This window comes from Myotis nattereri (genome assembly GCF_964212035.1).
Source record: "Myotis nattereri genome assembly, chromosome: 10".
Classification (NCBI taxonomy): domain Eukaryota; kingdom Metazoa; phylum Chordata; class Mammalia; order Chiroptera; family Vespertilionidae; genus Myotis; species Myotis nattereri.
In genome coordinates, this window is record NC_138085.1 from 35,573,006 (window position 1) to 35,584,050 (window position 11,045).

Sequence of the window (11,045 nt, forward strand, 5' to 3'; positions counted from 1 at the left end):
AGGGCCCCCTCTCCCATCGGCCTGAGGGGCCGGGAGCGACTTTGGAACGGGGAAGCCCAGACCGGCCAGACGACCAAGACCTCGCAGCCCTGGGTGGACCTTGGAGTCGGGCTCACTGTTACCCCAGAGCGTTGCCGAGCCAGGCCTGGGCCCCACTCTCCTGAGCCCGGGGCCGTCCAGGCAGGTGGCCTCAGCCTGTGCCTCTCTCCAGCTGGCTCCTGGGCCCCGGACCTGCCCCCGGGTTCACTTTTCTACCATCATGGGCTCTGCCCCGCCTGGCGCAGAGAAGCCCTGCCTGCCCCTCCCAGCAGAGGCCACAGTGTGCAGAGGGGAGCGTGTGCCAGAGGCGGGTGCAGCCTGGTCGGTAACGCGGATGTAGCCCCCGGTGTCCATCATCGAGGATGACACTTTGAGTCTTTGTTTCTGAGTCACTCCCCGGGATAGAAACCCAATTGACTACATTCCATACCCGTGTAGGCACTCATGAAATATATGTGTTTGGAGGTGTCCCCCAAATGGATGTACCACAGGCTGGCTGTCCCCCAAATGTACACGCACTTTAACAGCTGAGAACTCAGTTTGCCCTCCTTTCAGGGTGAGCGGATTTGCCGTAATGGGTGAAGCCAGACTCAGCTTGGAACCAAGAAGATGTGTCCTCTGGACTTTGTGACGGGGACACATCCAGGATGAAGTGTCTGGTCCCGAACGGGCCCCGGTCCAGGCATCCAGGGCCGCTGTGGACAGAGGATGCGCAGAAACACCGAACGCAGCGATTCTCGGTGTTTGCGGTTCCATTGCTTCAGCAACAGCAGCGCCTGGACCAGAACTGACGCAGCCACGGAGCCGCACACATCAAGAATCGTTCCTTCGGTTCGGTGTCTGTACGCATCTCTCTCAATAGCGGCCCTCGATTCCTCGATTGCTGGGTGTTGGGTCCCCTCAACTTTATCTGTTCTGTGTCCCCATAAAAAGTCCTGTGGAGACATGGTCTTCGTTCAAATCCTACCGTCTTCACTGATTTCTTCAAATCTGTTCAAACTGAAAAGAAGTGAAAATTAAGTGCGTTATCAGCTGTTAATGTGTCTACATTTTGGGGGGATACTACATGTACATTCAATAGAGAGAATTTTCCATCAGTTGTCTGACCTCTTTGTACCTGTTTTGGGGGACAGCCTGTATTTACATTCAATGGGGACTCATTGTCCATCAGCAGCCCAACCTCTCTTTACCTTTTTGGGGGACAGCCCATATTTACAACCAATGGGGACTCATTTTCCATCTGCAGCCCAACCCACTTTACTTTTTGGGGGGACAGCCCGTATTTACATCCAGTGGGGACTCATTGTCCATCAGCAGCCCAACCTCTAACTTTTTGGGGGACAGCCCCTATTTACCTCCAATGGGGACTCATTTTCCATCAGCAGCCCTACCTCTCTTTACCTTTTTGGGGGACAGCCTATATTGACATCAGTTGGCATCAATCTTTCTCTTTGGGAGTCACACCTCTAGTGTGTATATGGCCGGTTTCCTGACACATGGTTTCCGGTTTCCTAAGGTGCTCTCCTGGGATGGGCTTGGCCTGGGGACCCGGGCTCTATAAAGAGGTTTTCCTTTGGCCTTAATGTGCTGACAAAGAACTGGGTGTGCAAAAGTGTTTTGTCTCCGAGTGCTGTGACCTATACTGATTAGCCATTGATTGTGGAACACAAGGATGGGTTTGTAATAAAATGAGTTGGAGTAGAATTGAGTCCTGGATTTCCTCACCGCTCGTCACTGGCAGCGATGCCCGGGCTGCGGGGTCCCTGCGTCCGTCCCGGGTCCTGGGCCCCTGGAATGCAGACCTCCCTCGGCCAGGAGGCCAGAGAAGGGGAAGCCAGTTTTCCTGTTTCCCAGGCAGCCGCTCTTCCCAGGCCTTGGTGTATTTTAAGTCCCTCTGAGTAGAATCCCATTTTGATTTGGGATTTCTATCACAGCAGGAGCTCAGCTTACAATGATCCTTGGGTTTTCCAAGGCCACTCAACTAGGAAGAGGCTGAGGAGGGAGGAGTACGGCAGGTGAAGATCCCCCCTGACCTGACCTCATGGCGGCCCGTCCAGCTGCCGCCCTCGTGTCCCTCCTCCCTCACCAGCCTCTTCTGTAAGGTGCTTCCTGTGGCCTCCTTTCCCCTTCTTTCCAAGGCCCTGCCCCTGGGGGAGCCGCCCCCTCTGCGAGCTGCCCTCCCCAAAGATGGGAGCCAAACTGAGCATGTGGACCCCTGCAGGCCGCCTCCCCTCCGCCATTGGCTGTTGCAGGGTCTGAACCTGACCGGTCACCCCTGGGAGCTCTCAGCCTCTATCCCCTGATTCTCTCCCCTCTGGGACAGCTCTTCAGGGCATACACTGGCCGGTCCCTGGGTCCCCCCTCATCCTTCCCACAAACACTCATTGGAGCTCCCTGTGTGCTCGCTCCCGGGTTCCACCGTGGAGACAGCCCCCTCCCTGCCCCTCTGCAGGGCTGAGCCACCTGCTCCCCAGCACTGACCGCTCCTGAGCTTCAGGCCTGAGGTCGCTGCCTTAGACCCCCTGCCTGGGCTGCAGGCTTCTCCACTGTCCCTGACTCCTCTGGGCTCCCTGCTTATCCAAGGCCACCAGCTGTCAATCACAGAAGCCAAAACCTGGGGTGCGGGCTGGACCCCTCCTCTCTCTCCACTTCCCACAGGTGATCGCTCCCCTGAACCTGGGTCTGGAATGGATCTGGAATGTGCCCACCCCTCTTAGCTGACTGTTCTCATCCCAGGTCCTCCCGACACCCCTGTCCCTGGGTCTTGGCAGGGCCTGGCCAACTGGTCTGCCTGCCTCCCACAACTTCTCAGCCCCCTGGCACCTCTGGCATCCACCCTGCTGACCTACCTTTGTGAACCTCCCTCCCTCAGCCTCCACACCAGCTACACCCGCCAGGAGCAAAGGGAGTATGCCCTCCAGCTCTGTCAGCCCCTGTGGGGGAAGCTGCTGAAGGCAGGGCGGTATGTGAAGCCCAACTGGAGACATGCCGAGCCCGAGGCCCACCCAGTGCGCCCTGAGGCAGCCCTGCCTCCCCAGAGCCTGTCTCTGGGCAGAGCCAGGCCACCGAATACCGCCCCCCCTCCCCCCCCCCACACACAGCTGCCTTCTGGTGCATGTCCGTGAACACAGCGGCCATCATGGCCTCAGCCCAGCTGCTTGGGACCCACAGGCCACAGGCCAGCAAACAGGAGTCACCTGAAGGCGGGGGTTCTGAGGACTCGGTGTCGGTGGGGGGGGGAGGCAGTCAGAGAAACAGCCAGCCACACCATCTGCCCCAGCTCCTTCACGGCCTGGGTCCCCAGTGCCAACCACTGGACTGGAGGCGCTTCTCACTGGCTCCCCCAAAGGAGAGGCTGGCTCCTCTGCTTCTCACCCCCCCCCCCCCGCGCCCACCACACACACACACACACACACACACACACACACACACACACACACACAAACCCTATTTGACCAGGTAGTTAACTTTCTGGGGACTACAGATCCGTCTTGTCCCCTGGCTTGAGACACAAGCCCTGGAGAAGCAGGACCCCTCACTGCCTGGCTTAATAGACAGGGGGCCCTGCTGGGGTCTGGCTGGAACTCTGTCCCCAGTTGCCTCCTTTCAGCTCAGCAGCCACCACTCCTCCAGGTCCAGGGAGCACATGCAACCTGCCCCAGAAGGACAGGGGACCAGCCCAGCTCAGGGAAGGAGCCCACAGGGGGCTCTTGGTCTCTCACTGGGGCTCTTGGTCCCAGGTGGCGACCTGATGGAGCCTCTCCACTCTCCTGCTTTCTCCCAGGACCCTGGGGCTCTCCAAGTCCCACCCTTCGGGAAAGTGACACCTTGGCTGCCCCCACAGAGCAAGGCCCAGGGAAGCCCCAATCCTCCAAGCGTTTTAAATACCTGACAAACCCAAGTTCACCCTTGGAATGAGCCCTTCCCGCCCACAACAGCCACCACCACGTGGGACACTCCAAGTCCCAGCACCTGGGAGGTGCCAGATAGGCTGGAACCTGCACACAGTTGGGGGGGGTGGGGTGGGAAGGGGGGGTAGACTAGGCTTTTAGGTGGGAGTTGCTGGGCAGGTGAGCAGGAGGGCACTCACCTTGGTGACATTGAGGAAGGTGGTCTGGCCCAGCGCAGCCCCTCACCAGCTTCAGCTCCAGCTCCTCCCTCAGATGAGCAAGTGGATCCAGCCCACATGCGGGAGAGGAGCTCCTGCAGGATGGTGGCCTGGACTCCAGGCAGATGCACTTGGTCTGGAGGCGGGGGCGGCTCCACACCAGCTGGGCTCGGCCTCCAACGGCTCCTCCTCCCGCGGGACCCTGGAGGACCTGGACGAGGCAGTAGCAGGAGCCAGGAAGCCCAGCGGGTCCTGTGACTCGCGGTCCCCAGGCTTGTCCCCCTCACCCATGTGGGCACCTGTGGCCACATCTGCCAGGCTGGCATGCCAGGCGCGTTTGCTGCTGCAGCGCCACCTGGTGGCGCCTCTGGGCAGTACCAAGAGGCCACCCTGGGCTCCTTGCTGCCATCCTGCTGTGCTCAGGAGTCTGGGTTAGTTCCTCCACCCAGCATTGCCTACTGACAGTCTGTCCCTGCAGAATAACTTCAACACAGGACACTTCTGCATTCTGACCAAGTCAGTGTCGAGAGCCAGAATTTTCCATTAGGTCACTGGTTTGCTCATCATCATGTACAATATCTGAGCTTTTAATTTTTGACTTATTTTATTAAATGTTTTATATTAAAGAAGGAAATAATTTTTTGTACATGTTATAAAGGAGGGTATGTCATTATATTGTCTGTGTACCAGGTGTCAGGAAGTTATAGTCAGCGGGTGAAATCTGGACTATTGCCTGTTTATATATGTCACATGAGATAAGAATCATTTTTATTCACTTTTTAAATGTTAGAAAACAATGAAAAGAATATTTTTGATACATAAACATAATATGAAATTAACATTTTGGTGTCCATAATTACTGTTTGGTGTCCATAATTACCGTTTTACTGGGAGCAGTCATGCACAATCATTTACACACTGTCATTGGCTACTTGCATGTTACAATGGCAGAGTTGAGTAGTTATGACCAAGATGGTATTGTCTACAGAGCCGAAACCATTTACTACCAAACCCTTGACACAGGAAGTTTGCGGACCCTTGTCCTACACAGAGTAGATGAAGGCCGTGTGCATTATTATTAGCACTGTATTTGGATTTCAAATGATTTTAAATGTCGCATATTGCACACTTTAAAATCAACAAAATATGCCTAGCTAGTCTTGCTCAGTGATTGAGCATCAACTAATGAACTAGGAAGTCACGGTCTGCTCTGAAACCTGGATATTAAAGTAGCATCCTGGATATTTGGTAACATGCCCCAAAGGGGTGTGCTTTAGGGATAAATCTCCAATGAAATCTGTTTCAAGGGTATTTCAAGGATGAACCAACTTCCAGGAACTCTTCACATTTCGCCATTCTTGGAAAAAGATATCCTTGATGCCTAAATGTGATCATTTCCCAATTATACTAATTCTAGGAATAACCATATGAAGCCTTATCTGCAAATAGTAATATTGTTGGACTTGGAAGATAACAAGGTCCCTCTGTTTAAAATCCTCCCTGTGTCCCAATCAAAAGAGTGACTCTATTCTTAGTGTTTTTCTAAATATTTACTGTCCTCTGCAATTCATTTGCCCTGTGTACTCACTGTCTTTTAGTCACGCCAGTCTTTAAACTTCCAGATACTTTACATAATCTACCAGATGACTCTTATGGTTTATGAACCTTCTGAAGTTATAAGAAAAAATACTTGCTCATACTTGCTAATACACCTAAGTTCCCAATATTTCAGAAGCAATATTCTAAAAGACCACAAGATGGGGGTATTCCTGCATACAAGCAAATTCTCAAAGCAGTGCATTGAGCTCCCAAGTGTCAAGTTCTGCTTTGTTGGTTTCTGTTTGTTTGTTTGTTTTTCTAAGATTTATTTATTGATTAAGTTATTACAAATGTGTTCTTATCCCCACATTACCCTCCCCATCCTTCCCACTCATGCCCTCACCTCCCTGTTGTCTGTGTCCATTGGTTAGGCCTATATGCATGCAAATAAGTCCTTTGGTTGATCTCTCCCTCTTACCCCCACCCTCCCCTACATTCCCTCTGAGGTTGGTGGTCTGATAGATGTTTCTCTGTCTCTGGATCTGTTTTTGTTCATCAGTTTATGTTGTTCATTATATGTACCACAGTCTCTGGTGGTCTAGTGCTCAGGATTCGGCACTCTCAAGTTCTGCTTTGACCAATAAGGTAGTCATTACCCACATGAGGCTAATTTAAAATGAAGTAAAAGGAGAAATCACACTCCTAAGTTGCACTAACCACCTATCAAGAGCTCAATAGCCATATGTGGCTGCTGACTACACTGCTGAGCAGTGCAAAATAAAACATTTCTATTCTCACAGATTTTCTAGTGATTTTAAAATTAATTTCCTTTCATTTAAAAAATGGAGAGAGTTTTAGAAAGTGCTGATTCTTCCTATTATTCATAATGCTGAACAAGTGGGAAAAACTTAAATGTCCAGCGATAGAATTTTGGTTCTCTGAATTGTGATTTAAACATATGCTGGAATATTACAAAGCCATTAAAATAGTCTTTTCTTAGAATGTGCAGGAAGGTTTATGGCATAATTTTAAGAACAAGAGGAAGCAAAAAGTATGTGTACTTATATTTTCATAAATATATGTATATACACATTTGAATATATAATTCCAAATTTGGCAATTTTATAAGATATATATATATATATATATATATATATATATATATGTAAAAGAAACAAAGGAAAAAGATCATACTTTTATCTGTTAACTGTGGGATGTGAAATTATGGCGGATTTTATGTTCTTTGAACATGGCTTTATTTTTTATCTTTTTCCAATATTAGGGGAAAAAATGGATAAAAGAAGAAACTATAAAAAGAATGTGGAATTTTATGAATTTTTGCAAAGGCAAAATAAGTTTCAGAAGATTCAGTAATTCACTTAAAAAAAAACACAACTAAAGATCTTTTCTATGTATAAAATGTTTTGTATATCCACTCAAGCCGTCTGCATAATTCTTGTCACCAAGGCAGGTGTCAAGGCAAGTGTCATTCGGAGGATGCTCCCATGTCTACAGAGCAGCTGAGTGGTCTCTGGATTCTCTCTGTAGCTGCACCTGTCTAAACATTGAGCCCAGGGTGACATTCATTCATTTATTCGGAAGCAGATCTGTAAACATTTTCTATGCTCCAATTGTTCTGAAAATTCTTTTCCCACTGGTGCTTTTGGAAATTGGTTGAAATTCATGAAGACACCAGTATGTGTGTTTTGGACGGAAGCTCAGACTCTCCATCAGGAGGACAAGGAAAACCTGGACACAGGAGGCAGCTTGCTCTGGGGGAGCTGACTTGGCTGGATTTGGAGCCCCACCAATTCTGGCCTCCTGTCTTCAGTCCTCTGACTTCAGTTCTCTGCTTTCTAAAATGGGAGGCACATGGGGACCATTGTGGGATTAGAACAATACATGTAAAGTGCCTGAATTATGGAAGAAAACTAGGTTTTTTTAGTTCTTATTATGCTGATGTTTATTTAACAAAAAATAATCCATTTTTCCCTTTTATCAACCATTTTGAGCACTGTGAGATTTTACACTGTCTGGCCAGGTGTCAGGCTGTGTTTAACATTTGTGTAGCTGGAGGTGACCGAGGCTCCAACTACCTCTGAAGTCTCTGCTTTCGTTTTTCCTGCGGCCTTCAGATCACCCTAAGAATTCCTTCTCAGATAAGGTTTGCTTCATGCAGTGTGATTAGTTGGCATGCACTCATAGTTCAGAGGGCTTGAGAGTGTCACACCCAGGGGCAAAGGTAAGATTTCTGGGAGGAGGTGGGGAAGGCATGGTTTTCTTTACTAAAATGAGAGAAGAGACTGTGAAAGGTGAGGTGGAGAAAAAAATAATCACAGATGACTCGTCAGGCAGACCAAATGTGAAAACAGCACCTAAAAGAAATGTGGGATTTCGAAATTAATTTTCTCAAATACTTTGTATACACTTGCATGCTCTTGAGAAGCATTTACCTGCCCTGATTTCCAATGTTCTCAAATTTTCCATCAGGGAAGGTCTGTATGGATAGGAAGGAGAAGCAAAGCCTTCTGAGCTCTGGTAACTGTGGGAACAAATGAAGAGATTGAAGACAGGGAACTGCAGATGCCTCCTGCCCCCTCCTCTGCAGCCAGGACTCTCAGAGGGGAGAGGGGGACACACAGACACTGGGGTTAGAATTGGGGGCTGAGGACTGCTCCCCTGGGATTATCTGGGCAGACTGGGAGCCCCCAGCAGGGATGCTGCATGTCCTCACTCTCTGGGTGAGTAGAACTCCAGAGGGAAACCTGGAGTATGACCCCAGGCAGGGACCCAGGCTAGCTACTCCCTGAGAGACAATAGGAGATACAAAGACTCTGCCCCTGTTGCCATAGGAACAAAATAGCTCCGCCTCCCATCCCATATAACACCAATGGGAAAGGCACTGGGTTCATTTAAAGACAGGATTCCCTTCATGAGGCTGCACTCAGGTATTAAACTGGGCTAAATATTTTCTTTTGCTCCTCTCCTCTCTATCCTTTGGTGGGGGACTCAAGAGCAAATTCATTTAGAAACAAGTAAATAAGCTATATTTCTTCTGCACATTTAACATACTGAATATATTTGCAACTTTGAGCCGTACTTATCTTTATTCATGCAAAACTGTAACTATATCTGACATTTCTTCTGAAAGGTGTTTCTTCCTCGCTACAATGTGCAAAGGAAATTTCTTATTATGAAAATAGTGCTGTGGTTTTAGCTGTTGTTTTTCTGTGAAATAAGCTGAGCTTCCTTTCACCAGACACTGAGCAAGTGTCTTGTGAAAATAGCATAAAGGCTCTTGTGAGGAGAGAACCCTTCCTAGTACACTGGGGCCTTGACTTACAAGTGTCCCCACTAAGGAGTTTTTTGAGATACCAGCTGTCTCTTCGCTGATTTTTTGCATTGAGTTGACAGAGTAATTTGAGTTAAGGGGCGCCTTAACGAGCTCCTTAACGAGCTTGGTCTCAGAATGAATTAAACTCGTAAGTCAAGGCCCAATTGTATCTAGTGATTAAAGTAAAATCAGAATTTGTATGTATTTCTTAAAAAGAAACCTTCAAAAGTCATTGCTGAATTCCCACTCAGCACTGGGGGCTCTTTGGTCCTAGCACAGGCTTAGGCACCTTCTGAGAGGGAGATCCAGTACTGAAAAGGTCCGTTCTAGAAATGTCTGTAAAACATACATTTGGCAAATGAATGACGAAAGAAGCAAAGAAACACTGATAGAGAAGATGTTCCACTCTGCCGACTTAAAGTTTGCTTTCTAAAGGAGGTTTGAAGTGTCTCTGATCACTCAGAGCCTGTGAGTGATGGGACAGGGCAGGGAACCAGCTTCCTACTGTTTTTTCAGCTTCTTTAGATTTCTAAAAGGCAGGGCCTTTGAACTCTAATGGGAGAAAGAGAAGAAAGTGCTGGGCATTCAGAATCATGAGCAGTGGGAATATTGGGGAACCTCAGAGCAGTCACTTCATCTCCCTGAACCAGTTTCAATCTGCAAAATAACTAATATGTGATTTTTTAAAGAATATTTTTATCTATTAAATCCACTAGTGTGACATTGGTCAACAAGAACATACAGGTTTTAGGTGTGGGTTCTATGTGACAGGATCTGTATATTGCACCTTGTGCCCAACTCAGGAAGCAACACCAGGCTGGTGAACAGAAGATGAGGTGTAAAGGTGCATCATGGGTCAACTGGTCACCAGAGGCCAAAGGGCTGGCCTGCGAAGGACCCGGAACAGGAGCCACATCCTGGCGTGAACCTGGTCTGCAGTCAGAGCCCTCTCCTCCCCAAGGCAGGTCATAAAGCAGCTACTGCATTTCTGAACAAAAAATTGAGACACGGGTTTTGACCAAAAAATTAAGATATTTTAAAAATTCATGAATCTATGTGGGATGTCCTAAAGAGGATTAAGATATCATATGTATGTACATGTTAATGAATCAGGTTTATTACAAATATGAAATAAAGGAAATCAAAAAAGAGCTCTTTGCTCAGGAATTCATTCAGCAAGTGTGTGATGTCTACCTGGATCTCGGGGCGGGGCCTTCACAGGTCACCTTTCAGGTGCTGAGAGGGCCTGAGAGACAGACAGGTGAACAAGAACCAAGGCCACACTTTATTTCAGAAGACAGGAAGAGCCATGAAGAAAACAGACTTAGCTTATATGACTAGGGAGCCACAGGGACACAAAGGATTTCTATTGGTGCCCTGACCTATGACTTAAACGCAGAGGTTCACAGGACAAAGTGTGGGGTCCCAGGTGCTGTGGGTCAGAAACCTGAGGTGGTTCATTGGGTTGCCCTCCTCCCAGGAGGCCTCGGGGGCCTGCTCATGGGGAGGTGGCAGATTCCATTCCTTATGGCACAGTTCCCTTCTGTTCCCTGCCAAAGCCACTCCCAGCTTCCTGGGGCTCCCAAAAATCTTGGCCTTTGATCCCTTCCTCCAGCCTCAAAGCCAGCAACTCAAATGGGGTCCCTCCCTGGCGTCTCTGCCCCTCCTTCCCAGCCAGTTTTCACTTTGAAGAACACCTGGTTACAGAGGGCCAGGACCTCGGGGGGAGACACACCTCCTGTGCTTTCTGTAGAGGACCTGGGGTGTGTTGGTGTCAATAAATGTTTATTCACTGATTTTTAACAACACCACCACCAGAAAACTTGAGAGGTTGGCCCACATGGCTGACCTGGCATGGTGGCTAGGTTACCTCTATGACCTGTCTTACCATTCTGACCTCTGTTAGTATTGTGACCTACTGCCAGGTGATATACCATAGGGCTAGATGGGGGCTCCCGAGCAGAGTGACTCCCCAGCAGGCTTAGGAAAGGGCTCCCCAACATATTTAAACTGAGACATGGCTGT